This window comes from Corvus hawaiiensis, chromosome 15 (assembly GCF_020740725.1).
Source record: "Corvus hawaiiensis isolate bCorHaw1 chromosome 15, bCorHaw1.pri.cur, whole genome shotgun sequence".
Taxonomy (NCBI): Eukaryota; Metazoa; Chordata; class Aves; order Passeriformes; family Corvidae; genus Corvus; species Corvus hawaiiensis.
Window position 1 is genome coordinate 13,191,245 of NC_063227.1, and position 17,391 is coordinate 13,208,635.

Below are 17,391 nucleotides of genomic sequence, written 5' to 3' on the forward strand. Positions count from 1 at the left end.
TATTGCATTCTTTTTGGCAATATATTTAATGTGTCTGTCCCGACTCTGAAAGACCTTCTTAAAATCCATTTTCTGCAATTCTAGAATGTTTTACACACTTATCTGATTTATGTTTTCACAGAGATACCATTGAAAGAACCCATGAAGTGTGGATTTTTTCAACATACTTTTACTAAAGTAGCTGACTTTCTTTCATCTGGTTAGTGAAGCTTCAGCACCACAATTCATATCCTGAAAGAGAAAGATTAAGGTGATGCAGACTTTTCCAACACCATTATGTTTGGGATTTGCCATCTATTCCACTTCAGCATAGTGATTACAACAAGTGCTTTTTCCAGTGCTGGCACATTTAGAGCTATTGCAGCCTTGCCTGAGCTCCGCTTTGTCAGCCACTTCTGAAATCCTGCCTTCGAAATGAATCAGTAAGCTCCTGCTTGATTTCTTACTGGGATTTTGAGGCTTTGCATGGGACAAGGTCAGAAAGAGCAGCCAGGGCTGCAGAAAGTTGCATTGTGCTTAGTCACCCTGTCCCTGTGCAACAGGATGAGAAATATATGGACAACCCATTGCTGAGCTGCAGCTCAGCACCTGTCAGGCTTGGAAAGGAGGGGACAAAAAGAACTCATCTATGTCCTTAAATTCACTAAAAGCTAGTATGTAGGAGGCAGCCACTTCATGTAGCTATGCAGAGGAACATCCATGACACTTTCCCCTCTATTCCTATATAATCATGACAGCATAAGCTTTTAGTGTCTCATTGTCCAGTCTTCTGTGAAGTTTCAGTCAATTAATGCTGTTATCGTAATTCCCTAATTGAAAACCTAAAACGTTTCAGTTTCAAGGAACTATTTACCCTCTTTCTATTCTATTACTTACGGATGCACTGTGGGCAGTTTTCAACAGGGCAGACAGTTTTCCCATCTGTAACTCCCACATGGTTTTCTAGGAGAAAACAGTGCAATCTAGCCTAGGACAAGTCCTTGTGTAGATGCCCCTCAAAATTTCTAGACCCACAGAGATATATTCATCATTGTCATGGGTTAGCAAGCATAACCCCGGAAGTGAGTCTTTTGCAAAGAGGTGCTTACAGCCTCCTCTATGACCTGACAGAACCTACCAACTGGCTAGTGTCAGGGTCCCTCCCCCCACCATGTAGCCCTGGGAGAGGGGCCCTGAGGGGAGACACAGGGTTTCCCTGCCCCTGGTCAGCCTCGTTCCCCATTGGTTGTTTTGTGTTCCCCTGCGCGGGCAAGGACCCTCAGGTCCCGTGACTGGGGGCAGTTCTTCGGCAGATCCCAGCCATGCGGCTGGAGAAATAAACATCTCTGAAACATCTATCAAGAATCAGCCTATATATATATTTATTTTCCACGGGCCGCCTTGTTTGATATGCGTGTTACAGTAATCCCCACCGTAACAAATGGTGGAGAATTGCTGGCAAGACACCAATCCCTAAGGACAGAAAATTCGTGAGTAAAAACCACTCTAGATCTCTCTCTTCTGACCTTGGTTTGGATATTCTCTCTGGACTATGGAAGAATCGTGGGAAATGCATCTCTCTGAACCACAGAAAGAAATGTATCTAGAAGTTAAAGAAATCCTTGGAAAACAAAACAAGAAAATATTTGTTCTGGGAGATCTAGAACATTTTTTTAACTGGATTTTCAAAAATTTCTTCTATATTTCTCGAGACTTACTTTTTGATATTGATCCTCCTGGAACTAACCTCAAGTGGTTTTGGTATGAGATCTGGGATAAGATAAGGGATCAAACAAAACATGGACTGCGACAGAAGCTCTCCGTGGATCAATTGTAATCAGTGAAGCTCTTGAGGAGCATTTGTATGGTCCCATTACCCCTAGAGCAGAGGATGGCCATAATCTCGTAGCCGACACCATGCGGCAGCCATCCCAGGAGTGCGTGACTGCAGCTGTGCCGGCGGAGGTGCCTGCACTGGATGTGCCCAGCCCTCTCGGGAGCCCGCATCTTATCGCAGACCCCATCCCTGTCTTGGGGTCCCCTGCCACGCAACCGCGAGTGAGGGATTGATGCTGCAGGTGCCACAGATGCTGTGGGCCACGTGCAGCAGAGAGGCGGCCCCCAGGAGCAGCCAGGAACCGGGGGTCGGCGTGGAAGCCTGCTCTGAGCACATGGCTCAGAGAGCCCTGTAGAGCAAGAAGCGGCGGTTTCCATAGCGACACGAGAAGCCACGCAGTGCAGCGCCGAGCTGAAACAGGGCTGCTCTCAAAGCAGCGTGGAGTTGGCGGAGCAGAACCGCTCATGGGGTGCGGGGCCGGTGGCGATGGCAACACAGGGCCATGCAGAGCCCAGACATGCGCCGGAGCAGCGCCGCTCGGAGAGCGAGGAGCAGCTGCAACGCAGGGGCCCGGCCAAGACGTCAGAGTTGGCAAGGCGGCAGTCACGCGGGGCCAGCAGCCATGACAAACACGCAAGCACGTGATAGGAGAAGTTATAGCAACAAAAATCACAGGAACTGTGAAATGGTACAATGTCAAAAACAATGATGGATTTATAACACGAGATGATACAGGCGAAGATTTATTCATCCATAGAACTGCCATTAAAGGGAATAACCCTAAAAATTACCTGCAAAGTAATGGAGATGGGGAAGTTGTACAATTTGATATAGTACAAGGAAAGAAGGGTTTATAAGCAGTGAATGTTACTGGGCCTGGAGGTATTCCAGTCAAAGGCAGCCGTTATGCACAAAATTATAAACAATATCCATCCCAGCAACTTCCCTACCCACAACCTACTTTCCCCTTTTACCCTATATTTTACCAGTATGAACCCCTTCCTAAGTTTACCCCATCCCCAGTTTATTCCTAATCCGTTTTTCACCCCATGGCTTCCCTATACAATTCCCTTTCCCTACAACTCTTCTCCAATGCCAAGGGGGGGATGAAAAGGGGGAGGAAAAAAATTAAATCCTCTCCTGCCTCAGTTTCCCCACAAAGCATGCCCGGAGAGTCCTGTCTCCCTTCTGTCAGCCTTAGGATGTTCCAGAGAATCTGTTTGGACATTTAAAGACTCAGAAGGGTGGCTTGTTTTGTTTTAAAACTGTTGGTTTTTTTTATCCAGTTGTTTTAAAAAATAAATGGGTGAAATGTCGGGGTCCCTCCCCCCCACCATGTAGTCCTAATCCTGGGAGAGGGGCCCTGGGGGGGAGACACAGGGTTTCCCTGCCCCTGGTCAGCCTCGTTCCCCATTGGTTGTTTTGTGTTCCCCTGCGCGGGCAAGGACCCTCAGGTCCCGTGACTGGGGGCAGTTCCTCGGCAGATCCCGGCCATGCGGCTGGAGAAATAAACATCTCTGAAACATCTGTCAAGAATCAGCCTATATATATATTTATTTTCCACGGGCCGCCTTGTTTGATATGCGTGTTACAGTAATCCCCACTGTAACAGGTTAGTTTGAATATTGACAAATTTTTAAGCCACTTAGAATTTTGACCACCTCTGTGGTCCACATTTAAGAATGGACAAACCCTGGGAAGCCAGCTCTCTCTTGCTTCTGGCTGGGGGACAGGTAACTGGGCTGGGCCCGTACAGGGCCCAGTGGACCCTGCTAGGCCCTGCTGGGTCTGGGCCAGGACTTGCTTGGGCTGGGCCCAGGCCAGGCCACAGCCATCCTGGAGCCATGCGGCCCTATTCCACTCGCGCCCCCCCTCCCCCCCCCCCCCCCCCAAGCCCTGCTCTGTGCAGACAGTGTGGCCCCCCCCCTCCAGTGTGGCCGAAGATTCAGCTGAAGCTGCCCACTGCCCGGCAAAGATCATGTGACCAACAGCGATAAGCAAAATTCCAGCTGCAAGGCCCAGGTGAGATTAACCCTTTTAGTGCTGTGAAGAGCTGAAAACCTGAGGGAGATGCTTAAAAAGAAAGAGGAGATGCTTAAAGCTGAAATTCTGTTGTAAGGCTATGGTGGTGATGGACTATGATATATCCGAGTACCCGTTGTAATTTCATGAAAGCATGAGGGGTGGAACTTGTACTTGTGAGCAAAAGCACCTGTGCTGGAATAAGCAAATGCTGAAGCAGCTGTAATTTGAGGAGAAATTTGAACAGGGAGAGATGGAAGCGATGAGGAAGGAGAAGACCTCTGTTCTTAGAGATATTCCCAGAGATAGTCTCAGAGATGAAGATGCTTTTTTTCTCCCAGGGAAGGAGGAGGGCCTCTATTCTTAGAGATGAAGATACTTCCAGAGATGGGTGAAGAGAACTTTTGTTTTTGAACAGCTCAACCTTAAAATGGTACCCCAGTAGCTCAAGATTGGACCCTCAAAAGCAGTTGTGGGAAAAGCTGCAAGTCGGGGGAAGGGACTCTCACATGCGAGCAGAGAACCAACCACGGCGGCTGTCTCGTGATACTGAAGCCATGAGAGAACCTCTCGTGGAGATGTCTCCATAGCATGAGCAAGAGAGACTCCTCTCCCTAAGTGAACTGAACAAGGTTATTATGGAAGTGGTAAACAGACTGAACATTTCAAGGGTTGTCTTTTTACCGTGGAAGAAAGGGGAAAGGTGGGGGGAGGAGAAGTGTTCTGAAGGTGTGGTATGATTTTTTTTTTTCCGCCCCTTCTTTTAGGTCTGTTAAAAAACTTCTTTATATTCTTTCAAGTTTTGTGCCTGCTTTGCTTTCTCCTAATTCTTATCTCACAGAAGGTAAATGGTAATGAGTGTTTTGGACCAAACCACTACAATTCTATAAAATTATAACGGACCATTACCTCTTTTATTCTTCCTTTTCAAAAAAGCACTCCTTCCCACAGTCCAATTTTTTTTCACTCTTCTCTGTGCTTCCAGTGGAGATACTACAGTCTCAAGAGATGGGCAAAAATCTAAAACATGTCTAGGTATTCTCAATTCTTGAACTTCTGCATTTGGAACAAACCAGACAATCAACATAGAAGTGATTAAACTACTATCTATAGTGAAGGTGACTTACCATACAGAAATATGTCAGCTAGGCACTCAATTACACTAAGATGTGAGATGATAAATGTATAAGATGGTGTTAGTGCAGGAGGGTAGATGCAGTACTCACATTATTTCACAAGCTGCAACAAAATGTCTGAAATATGAAGCAATAACAAAGGTGTGAAAACCTTTGCACCTCTCCCAAAAAGCTATGGAGGAAAGTATGTCCTAGAAAGTTTTCAAGATTTCTGATATTTAATGGAAGAAGGTAGCAAACAATATGCTGTAAATTAAAATGGTATCATTCACAATGTCATCAGGCAGCTATTGAAAAATGAGAATTTCTTTGCAAAAAAACGGAGTACTGGCATACTCTTTCTGTAGAGTCTGGGGTTCGATTTGGTAACTTGTGTCATCAGGCAGTTCAGAGGAACAACATAAGGAAACAATTTTTCTTTGTCATTTGCATGTGATTAAAACATCCACCTTCTTTTAACTAAAAAGCGTGCATTGTGCTATTCCTGGAAGAGACACTTTTTGCCTAACAGTTTTGTAATGGTACTCTGAAAAAGCTCCTGTTTGTGAAAAGCTATCGACAACCCTGTCTCCTAAGGGGGATTTTGCATGTGGAATAAACACAACAGCAATGTATTCACTGCAATAAGCAGCTGTTAACTCTATCTTATAAAAACCAAGGCCACCATTCATGTTTTGAAATCCTCTTTTATTTTCTTCTTCTTGTATTTAATCAATGAATGAAACTTTCATCATTGGTAAGATTGTGTTACATTTCTGTCCTAAACATCTGTGAAGCCACTGTGCTCATGATTTAGCCTGCACTGTGATAAAATTTGACAAATAGCCCTTGCCTGTATCCATAACATAAAGTATCCAGGGTACATGAACACATTTGAAAAAAAGAGAGAAACAGGATAATTATTTATTCCTTCTGTTAGAAGAGCTGAAAGGCACACTGGGTTGGCAGAGACAAAGGGAATCACAGTGGCAAGTTCTTTCCAAGTGTGGATTACAACATGTACAGATGGATCTGCAGATCACAGATGAAATACCTTATACTTACCCATCTCAAGCCTTCTCAGGCAGGCCTATGCTTATTTTAAAATTATTTTATGTATGTCATACTATAATGGGAAGTTGTAGGCATTTTTATGCAACTTGTGAACTTTCTTTTTAAGAACTTAACAAGAAAGAAACCAGAAGGAAGATAGTACTAAATACCCTAGCATGCAGTAGACACAATTTGGCTTTTACATCTTCAAATACTTTGTCTTCTATTTGTGACTACTGCAGTTGTAAGCCAGCAAAACATATTTGGGAAATACTTCCCTTTATTGGAAAAGGGATGCTACAACAGAGTACTGATGGTGTTTTCCTTTTGCATCCTGTGTTAAAAGAGCCCTTCTCAATTTTTCATAGCTAGCCTATATAATTAGCATTCTCCTTGTGATTGCTTCATCTCATCCAATACTAGAGAAAACTTCCCCCTTATATGATAGAAACAGACTGCATTAGAGAGCTATGCTGATGTTACTAGCAAGGAAGGAGAGGTTGTGACATACACAAGTATGTTTTCAAATGCTATCTCTTTTTTGAAGACTCTTGTGTAGAAAAAAGGTATTGCTAGCTGTAGGAGAAAACTCACCAGAAAGCCAGCAATAAGAAAACAATTTTCCCTCTTTTGAGGTTGCCTCATTCCTGCCAAACAGGCTCAGGTGCAGATCTCTGCATCCCAGACTTAAAAGGCTGGAGAAAGGAGTCCTGTCTCTCCTGCATATGCACAAAAATTTTACACTATCATGCCTCGTGCTGTTTATAAAGGACTCCACATTAAATGAAAAAAAACCCTGCTCATAGGCATATGTATAAACAAATTCAGAAGGTAGAGATTCTTAACAGTCACTTTCAGAGCTATCAAAGAAAGACAAGATCTGCACCTTGTTTTCAAAAGCTAGTTTTTTGGAACTTCAGGGCAAAATTTTAGACACGGTGGAGCTTAGTTTTGAAAATCAGTACTGTGAGAAAATGCAGTGGTAATGCTTGCAGGAGTGTGCCTTATCAAGAATTATAACTAAGTAAATGATTCCAAGTTTTGACCTGATATTTTCACTTCTACATTACCTGTAAATCAAGAAGGTCTCAAATAACGCAAGTCCCCTCTAAGACTTAATTCTATTATTCCAAAAGTTTTATTTTATTTCCTAATTGAAAGCAGCAACAATTTTTCTTCTTGTGTCCCCATATGGATGATGCAGCATCCATTCAAAAGAGCCACTCTGGGGAAGGTTTGACCTGAGAGATAAACGTTACCAAGTGAATTGAGTATTATAGAAATTTTGGCCACAAGCTTCTTTATCTGCTTTGCAATTATCTGCTAGAAAGCTCTTTCACTTTTTGGTGATACTATACAGAAATTCTTCCTCAGTCACATTTCAGAGAAAATATAATGTAGTTAAGACTAATTGAAAAAGGAAAGGAGACGGGGGAGAATGAGGAATGCAGTTGTATTGATTAGCAGGACACAGACCACAGCCTAAAATTATCCTGTAGCATTTTATAGTAGAGCTATAACACTTGCAGCATGAAAGAAAGTCGCTAGAATGAAAAAAGAGCTCCAAAAAATGACTTCATTCAAAAAAACTTGGTCAGTGCAGACTGTTGTCATTCAGCTGACAAGAGAAATGTATTATGGATTAACAATTATATAATGGTTTTGAGTGCAAGTTTGTGCTTGTGGGGCATAAACAAAAAGGAGCTTTGCGTAAATCTAATACGTCATGAGACCACAGGGTTTCTCTATTCTATTACCGTACTAGATTGACACATTTTTCATGTCTTACCTAGATGGTCTTTCCTCAGGGAATAAACCCCAAAATCTTGCAATAATAGGTTAATTATAAGGCTCTTTCCTGAGCCCAGGGCAGAATTTCAGTGCTTGATGCAGAACTTTGCTGTAGCCGAGCAGTGCAGAGGCATGTTCAGGCAGCTCTCCTTTCTGCAGGGCTGCAGCTGTGTTATTAAGACTGGTTTCAAAATAGATGTGCTCTCAGCATATGCTGACATACAGGTCATGCAGACAAGTATGATTATCGGATATTATTCAAGAAGGAAGTTTCCAGCTTGCAAACAGTAATGCTGGGTGCTGTGTTAACTTCATTCTGTGTATAATGAGCTTGCTCTGGTCTCCCACATTAGGTACTTATTTAAATGGTTAGACTAAAGTTATCTGGCTTGCTGCAAGGAATATCACTGCTGCCAGCACGCCCAAGTACTATAGTGGGCTATTATTACATTTGGGCTCACTGTATTTTTCACAAGTGTAGGCAGAGGCAGCTTCTGCCACTTGTCAACACAAGGATTACATTTGCCCCACTCACATCTTCAGCTGAGGACACATTGGGAAATGACACTTGCACAGAGCCCTGACAAAGTTCAAAATGGCAAGGTGTTACTTAGAGACATGAGATGGAAATGGCAGCCAGGGCTGTGGTTTTCATGACTCTTCTTGTGGCTTTTCTTACTGCCAGACATTGGCAGTGAATTCCTAAAAATATTTTCTGTGCATATGTATTTGCAAATAAGTAAACATAGTTGCAGACAGAAGACTGCAGGCTCACACCAGTGCAGAAGTGAGAGTTGCCATTTTAAGAAATAGTCAGAACTACACGTCTTGGCATGGATATTGTTTTGAGGATGCACTTGAAGGTACTGTCCTAAATACAGACGTTTTCTGAAAACAGGTCTTTATCACTCTTATCCAAGACACATAAGAGACGTAATACAGAATCTCTTATAGTTCACTTCAAATAATACTAAAAAATTTTCTATGCCACATGAACATACATTGGCCTAAACAAAACTGTATATACAGCCCATACCACTGACCTTTGGAAACAGCCTCCATGTAAGGTCTAAAATACTGGCAAACATTCAATTCTTTCTTTGCTTATAGAAGAAAGGGTAATTAATAGAGAAAAAGTAAAAATATTTCAGACCTAACTCCTTCCTGAGCTCTAGAAAACTTCATCTCTATTCTTTCCATAACCTGGTTATCAGAAAAAGAAACCTAGATACGGAAATGAAAAGATGGGTATGCTACAGTGTCCCTCACTGATTCAGCTGACATGACATAAATCTCTAGCTCACCTCTGCTTCTTGACAGCATTCTGCATCTGGGGAACCTGCCTCATCTATAAAAACACTGAAGACACCAATAATCTGAGAAAACATCAGCAACCAGCATCATCAGGATTCTACAATTCTTACCATCTCCCCATGGCTGGGAAAAGTCCATCTTTAAGGATTTTAAAAGTATTAAAGAATTTTGGGCCCAGTCCATTCTAAAAGAAGTAGTGGAGTAACAGACTGCAATAAGCCCTCCTCAACATCAATTAAGCATGACTACAGTAACTCAGCTTGAGCAAAGTAACCTCCAGGGTAGACACAACCCTGGCCACCAGCATAACACTGTAAGAAGCAATCTCCACCCAGATCCTGGGGAAAAAGAAGCATAGAGAGGCAAGTCAAGATTATGGTAAGGCAAAGTGAGGCAACTTGTAGACCCACTGTACTGGAAACCCATTTAATCAGAAAAGGTTTACTTAGTAAACTGCAAATACACCCTTCCAGCCCAATATCTATGTCTGGCTGGGGCTTTTTGCACAGCTGTCTCTTGTTTTTCTGAATAAATCACATGAGAAGCATTCTCTGCTGTAGGATGGGGAAATGTTCCCTTGTGCTCTCATCTGCCTATTCAGAAGTCCTTTGAGTTTGCTATTGGAAAAGAAACCAATACCTGTTATCCAATGTATACCTCTGTCTCCAGCTCTCTCAGTGGTCCTGCACACTACTTAATTAGAAGACCATGTATTTCAAACGCCAGCAATAGCAGAATTTAGTAGCATTTTAGCCCAGAAATGAGGACACCAAAATTAGAGCAATTGTCGGAATAATAATTTTTTTTGTTTGTTCCACTTAATATTCAAAATCAAAGTGAAGTGGCCTCTAAAAGACAATCTAATATTTATAGTATGTATGATTATAAAGCACTTAGGCTGAAAATTATGTTGCAGATGTTCATGTGGGAACTCAGCTATGCTGAAAAATTCCAAAAGGAAGCAGAAAAAAAATGAAAATAAACTGGAAACTGACCAGAATATCCTTTATGTAAAAACCTTTTATGCAACCATATTTTTGTCAGAATGTGCTGACTCTAATTTCAGTTCTCCAAATCTGAATATTAAAGTGCCTCAAAGAGAATAGTTACTTATTTGTATGAAATGGAAACAAAAAACAGAGAGGCTAAAAAGACTGCCAATTCACTAGGGCACAGTTCCATGTCAATCAAAGATTAAGGGAAAGCTTGATCAGGACCTAATCCCACAGCATTGTTGAAGGAATGTCTAGTGACACCTGGGCTGGTGGCACAGGTGTGTACAATGTGTACACAGGATAAACTTGTTCTGGTTCTACCTGGAGCAATTCTTTTCAGGCATTTTTGAAAGAATGACATGAAAATCACTTCAGTCCAGAAACACATTCCTGGCAGTCATGCACCACATGGAGAACACCTGGAGACCTGAGAGGACCATGTCAGCTATTGGAGGATGGACACAGGCTAAACTGGACACAGGAAACTGGTCTCCCCTTCCTGCTCACAGGTTTCCTTGGCCTTGGAGACCACCACAAATTTCTATTTAAGAATCTGAGAATAAAATGCATAATAATATGTACTTGTGAAATGCTCCTTGGAAGCATTAATTCCCTTCTAAAAACCTTAGTAAAATTCCTTTCAATCCTCTCTCTCCTCCTATATGGCCATCCTCTCACAGGCTAGGTTAACTAGGATATGCATTTTTGCATTTAAATAAACTAGATAGATAAAATGGGATAATATGAGAGGAACTATTTTATAAGACCACAAAAGAGTATAATACAAAAATTCACTTGTTGACAGGGTGTTTCTCCCCACACCCATGTTAATAAAATCTAAAAGACCAAAATTTACAGTATGCCCAGTCAAGGCTAGTTTTCCTAGAAAGGTTTCTAACCACCTAATCCTATTCATATCTCGTTTCTTCTGTGATCTTTCTTGTTCCTCCATCTGTCAAGTCATAGAGGTATAACATAATCTTAGGAAATGTCACCTTGTTCCAGAGAAAATGAGTCACTTGACAGGCAGCCAGCTCAGGCAGCAGTGACAGAGGGAGGTGGGAGAGGACAGGGGTAGGGGGTAAACACTGATCCGCTTGCACTGCAAATTACTGCAGGTGCCTAAAACTAGTCAACTATTGTGGCTCTTTCTAAAGCAAGAAATCAGGGAGAAGTGGCCTACAGGCAATGTTCCATGGAGACAAAAAGAGCTTATGTTTGTACTGCAAGGTGACCCAAGCCAGACCTTTTGCAAGGAAACAGGAATTATTAGGTAACTGGGAAACATCACATTTTATCCCCATAGAAAAATACGTAACTGAAGTAAGAGAAATTAACTCAGTCACGTCAGAAACTACATCTTTGCAGAGTATCAGATGTACTGCAGTGAGGCAGCATAAGCAGGCTGCATTTAGAGACAGTGATATGTAAATACCAGAACCAGGAAGCATGATGAGGCACCACTTTGTTATTCAGCAGTGCATTTATTTTATACAATGAGGCAAGGCCAAGAAAAATGGGCTGATGGGAAGCAAATGCTCCATGCTGTGACTATTTCGGGCTAACAGACTGTTATCCCAACTGAGCATCTCCTCAGGCTGCATACAAATACTTCCTTGTCAGAATCTTTGGCAAATTCAAACTTCCTCTCCCAATCTATGTTCAAGCTCTGTGTTTTGAGTAAAGTTTATCACAAAATCTCTGATAAGGAAATGAAAAGCAAACATTGGCAAATTTTTATTTCTGGTCTGAAATCTCATATGAAGCCTTAAGGTAAAAAGCAAATACATGCCTCTGTCCTTCTGAAGATTCCCTAGGTTTACTTTTTTGTTGCTTTGCAACAAATTACTTGTGGAGTCATTTTTGTGAATGCAAAATAATCATGTCAATGAGCAATCAGTTGACTGATCCCAGAAATGAGAGGCAGAATGGAATCCAAGTGATACCAGAACAGAAAATGTTAAGGCTGAATCCAAAATGAATTTAATAAATCTAATTCCAAGCCTGATCTTCATTTCCATCTGGTTGCAACATCTGAGACAATATTATCATAATCTGTGTTGTTAATTACTACTTAACCAATGGAAATGAAGAAATTTTAATTCTGCTTAAGATTGCTCAAGTGTGAAATGTGTCCTTAAAGCAGAATGATAAGTATCAGACTGCAAAAACATTCTGAAGATTTGCACTAAATGAAAAAAAACCCTACCAAACAACCAACCCAAATACCTTTTCTGCTATTATTATCTTAATTTCTAAAATCTGAGACTTTAAATTCTAACTCATGAAAACCTGTTTTGTTCTTCTCTTCTGCAAGCTATTTGTTTGGTTGTAGAACTTTATACTATCATAAACACTGGCACAAATTTCAGGTTTTAATTAGTATGTATTTAAAGAGCAAAACATGAAGCATAAAGTCACTCTGATGATTTGTAGCCAAGATTTGTTTGAACAAAAATAGCAAATATTTTTTGCTTGCCTTTAAAGTTTGAGGGTGGCTAACTTCTGTTGCAAACTAGGACTGGTTATTCAAAATACTCCATTAATTCAATTATAATCAAAACCAGATGACATTCAGTCAAACACAACAAAAAGCATTAATGCTCTTTGGTGTATAAATGACTTCACTTCCAGGATGACCTTTTACATACAGTAGTTTCCACTGAAATCGCATTAGGTCATGAGTCTGTTCTTGAGTCAATGGAAAAAAGTTCTTATCATCCTCTTCTTGCTTGTACTGCTGACACAAGAAAGACTTGCACCCAAGTTTTCCTCACGAATTCTGAAGTGTTACAACTGGTCCCAGAATGTGTGAGAGAGCTTCTGTATCACTGCCAAAGGTTGTGTTTTTGTCAGAGCAGTCTACTTGTGCGTTGCTACAGTGATTTCAAGCTTGCTTTTAAAAGCACCAGATTGTAAGCTATATCTTCACACTGAAGTTGATTACAATCTGCTGCTACACGTGGAACTTGACTCAGTCATCTTCTCCAGCTATTAACTGAGATGGGTTATAGCTATAACCCTGAAGTGGGTGATGGAAACCATCTTTTTTACAGCTTTGCTTTGAACAGGGAGTACTATGAGCTTGGAAAGCTGTCAGTCTAACTTCATGGAATTTTACTCATTTGTTAGGTATCTTATGTAAGCCCAGCTGACCTGCTGTAAACAGTGGAACTTCTTTTCCTCTAAATTCAGAGACAGATTCAACAACTTTAATTGTATTTTTCATTCTTTTCTATTCCTTAATTATATTTTCTAATGTGAGTGTTGTGGGTGTTTATCTCTTTGTCTTTTCTCATTACATGAGCATATAATGAAGTTATAAATACCACAGGATGCTGGGAGTTACATTGCCTGGAATAGAGGTGTGACACTTGCAAGCTCCTTCTAATAATATTAACCGCCATCACTGCTTGAGTGGGTGAAGGCTGTAAAATAACCACAGCAATCTGTAGTTACTATTACATCAGTCTAAACTAGAAGCTACTGCATAATGGTTTTACTGCTTTTCTTAGCAGTTAGAAGACAAAGTCTCTCGGCAAAATCATCTATTTCTGTACCCAGTACACCACCTTTTCATTCATCAGTGCACTACAGTGCCTCAAGATATGGTTTGTTACTGTACCATGTAAATTCTACAAAAAGAAATTATTTTCAGAAGTTGCCCTTGGACAAAACCCACAGGTCACATTGGTCAGCCTTGCCATTACAACAGTCTAGTACATCTGTAATATCTAAGCAAATTTTTCATGGAACTGGCATGAAAGGCAATACATACACTTTAGGAACCTTGTTCACAAGGGCTAATTGTGGCATCCTTACCAAGGAGCTGTGCTTCCACTAGTAAGAGAAAAGTGAGCTATTTTAAAAAATGGACTGTCAATGTTCCTAGTTTTGTAGCTGTCTGAGGCATGAGAGTGGATAGCGTGATTTCCTGTTAGCACTCATCAATACTTCCCTATTGCCACACTTGCCAGTAGTTTTATCAAATTGTTCCTATGTTAAATATGTGGTTGATGGAATTCTTGATTTGATAACACTAAGAAATAAAGCAGGGATCTCTCCTAAAACAAACTTTTCTTAATCACATAAAATACAGGTATATATATAGACACAGCAGGGGGATTTCCTACAGAAATTTGAAAGGAACAAAAGCACTTTCAAGACTATTGTATAGCAAGTTCCACTTTTTGCTGACAAGCAAAGACCATTCCCAAAACGTGATGATGGTTCTTGGGATTAGTGGTACTACATGAGGCAGTTGTCCTCAAGGTGTCACACAGTATGCTTCAAATAGGTGGTTACCCAAAGAATAGCAACACAGATGCTAAGGTTACAAAAAGAATGTCTTCTAGAGATTTTTCAGTGCAGAGGCAAGCCAGGAGGGTTGAACAACCCCAACTAATCACCCAGGACACAACTGAACAGGTAACTAGTGGCAGCATGAGAAAACAGTCACAGTGCTCAAATATTAAATGATGCCATATCAAATGATTCTGGCTCTACTTGATATAAGAGCAGGATAAGAAAGAGTTTACCACTTATTTTAAAGCCCTCTGTCTGTTTTGCAATCATTAACCTGGTAGTCATTGTAAAGAGCTGATGATGTAAATGAACCACCCATTTTGCAAATAGAAAAATGACTGTTAGTGTCACAGCAAGGAAAAAATTCAGAACAACTGTCCCAGTTTTACACTCATCCCAACAGCATTTCACATAAAAGTATTTCTTGTAAAAATGTAGAACTGTGAAAAATATGTTGCGTTAACCCACATCAGCTGAGCATTTTACAAGTAACAGAGCTTGGCAAATTCAAGGTATTATTTTAACAGCACAATATTTAAAGGCAAACAGCAGGTAGACAATATGGATTCAGGGCTCTATTTCCTATTTTTTTCCCCTATGTTTACATGCTTGAGCTTTGCAGGCTACTCCCATATTTAAAGAAAGGTTAACACATTATTTTGCCCCAGTTACACATGTAACAGCACTAAAGTAGGTCAGTGCCATTTACTAGATATGAGTGTTTTAGTCCAAACAATATATTTATCTTGTTGCCCTTAGGGGAAAAGTATCTACAGATTTTATGGAAAAAAACCACTTTTCTACTAGATTAGATTTTGAACACAAATTTATTAAAAATTTTCCTTTTTTTCCCCTAATGAACCTAGAAGGTGCCCTTCTCGAACCATAGAAACTAAACAAACTTCCTCTCTGAGCTATATGGTGTTAAGAAACAAACTAAAAATAGTAAGAATCTTTCCTTTTATATAGTGTGCAAGGTACACGTAGAATTCGATACATGACTATTATAAGTTCACGAGTTGTTCCCAGCCCAGATTCAGGGTTATTTTCCCTGTGCAGCACAACAGAGATTATCAGGACAGGAACAGAGGCAGTAGGCAACTGACACAGCACATTGAAGATGAGCAGAATTGCCTAAGATTCAGAGATACCTCTACTGAAAATATTTCCACTCAGTCTGTACCAGGCAGCAAGTGAGGTATAAACAGAGCAAAGACAACTCTTTAAGTAGCAATGCATTTATTTTACAGCATGCCCACCTTAACTGCTTCCTCCGTTAGAGCACTTTGCTGTGCTCCAGGAGCTCTCCTGAAGGTAGTTACATATATGAACTGTTTGCTCGCCTTGCAGGCAGCATGGCACAACCATCACTCACTGCAAGGGAAAGGGAACCTGGTGAAGAAAAACAGGTCTCCCTGAATGCCCTCATAAATTCACATGGGGAAATAACTGTGCAGCACTACTTAAACCCTTTAGTTTTATTAATGGCAGGAAGGCAGTATTTCTTTCCAATAAATCTCCTCCAGCTTCCCCTACTGGTTGAAATGGAAGATGCTCCATGTTGGACAGTTCTACTTGCCTCGTTATTACAAGTCCTACAAAATATTAAATCATATAATCTGATTCACAGGACTGCCTGCAGAAATACACTCTCAGAGAACAAGTAAGTAATGTGGGAGTTTGAGCACCAGCAGTCTTCCCTGAAAGAAGGGCTACAGTGCAAGTGTAGCTGTGATGTTCTGCAGTGGCTGATACAGGCAGCAGACATACTCCTGTCCTAAAGCAGGCTTTAGAACTTGAACTGCTCAGCCATTTGTTTGTTTTGTTGTTTTTCCAAAGCCTCAGAGCATAAACAGGTTACTGAAACATGGAACGTGGTGTTATAAGCAAGAATGTCACAGATTCATTTTTTTACTACAGATCTCTAAGTGGGAGGTTCATTATGACGTTTTTTGCAAAAGCTGAGAACAAGTTTGAAACTCTCCAATATGCAGCACATGTTTTTTTTCTGATTTCTTCTCTTTCCCAGTAAGGAACACACTCTCCTAAAATAAGTCTTCATTTTTTTTCCCCCCTTTTTAGAGGAGGCTGAGTGAGACAGTATGGAAATGGCATCAAAACACATTTTCTGCAAGAATAATGTGAAGTCCACCTTGCACAGCTTAACATTTTTAATCATTCCCAAGCACATACCTTATGTGAGGAATAGAGCTAAAATTATGTGTTTACTGAATGGTGGCAAACCTAAAAAAGCACAAACCGGATGAATGGATACCCAAATATCTGCTTAATTAGTTAAATATAGGAGAACATGTATAATTTCAGCCTTCAATACCCGCACCCTGCACTACCCACTTCAGAGTTTTGTGTGATAAGCACTCCAAGGCATCAGCTTTCAGATGGCCCTGAAATGGGAAAATTGAATTTATGAACCATGTGGATGGACCAGGCACTGGGATGACAATATCTCCTACAATAGTGAGGGTGCTGATGTTGAACTACCTACTTTTGTACTAGTTCATTGTGTTGCATAAATGTTATGACTCAACACTATGGCCAGTTTCTGGACGTGTGGAATCTTCTGCAGGGGGTGTCCACGTCTGGAATAATCTCTTTCTCATCACTGAATTTCAGGTCGCTTTAAATACAGGTATACAGGCCAGTGATGCTCTGCACATAGTGAAAAAATGATAAAAAACAAGAAGAGGTAAAAAAGACCTGTTGCTAAAACAGCAGAAAGTAACTGTGTGACAGAAAAACTTTGAAAAATTAATTTTTAGGTAAACTAGAGGCAACTACTTTACAAGTTGTACTAGTTTGAAAACAAACCAGTGGGACATCGCAAGTAAGAATTATAATTTAATAGGAAAATTAGAATAAATGCAATAGTACAGGAATACTGACAGAGTAGGATACAACCTGATACCCTGTTAGTCAGGGTGGTGGTAGCAGTCCAGATGAAGTGGTCCTGTTGAAGCGG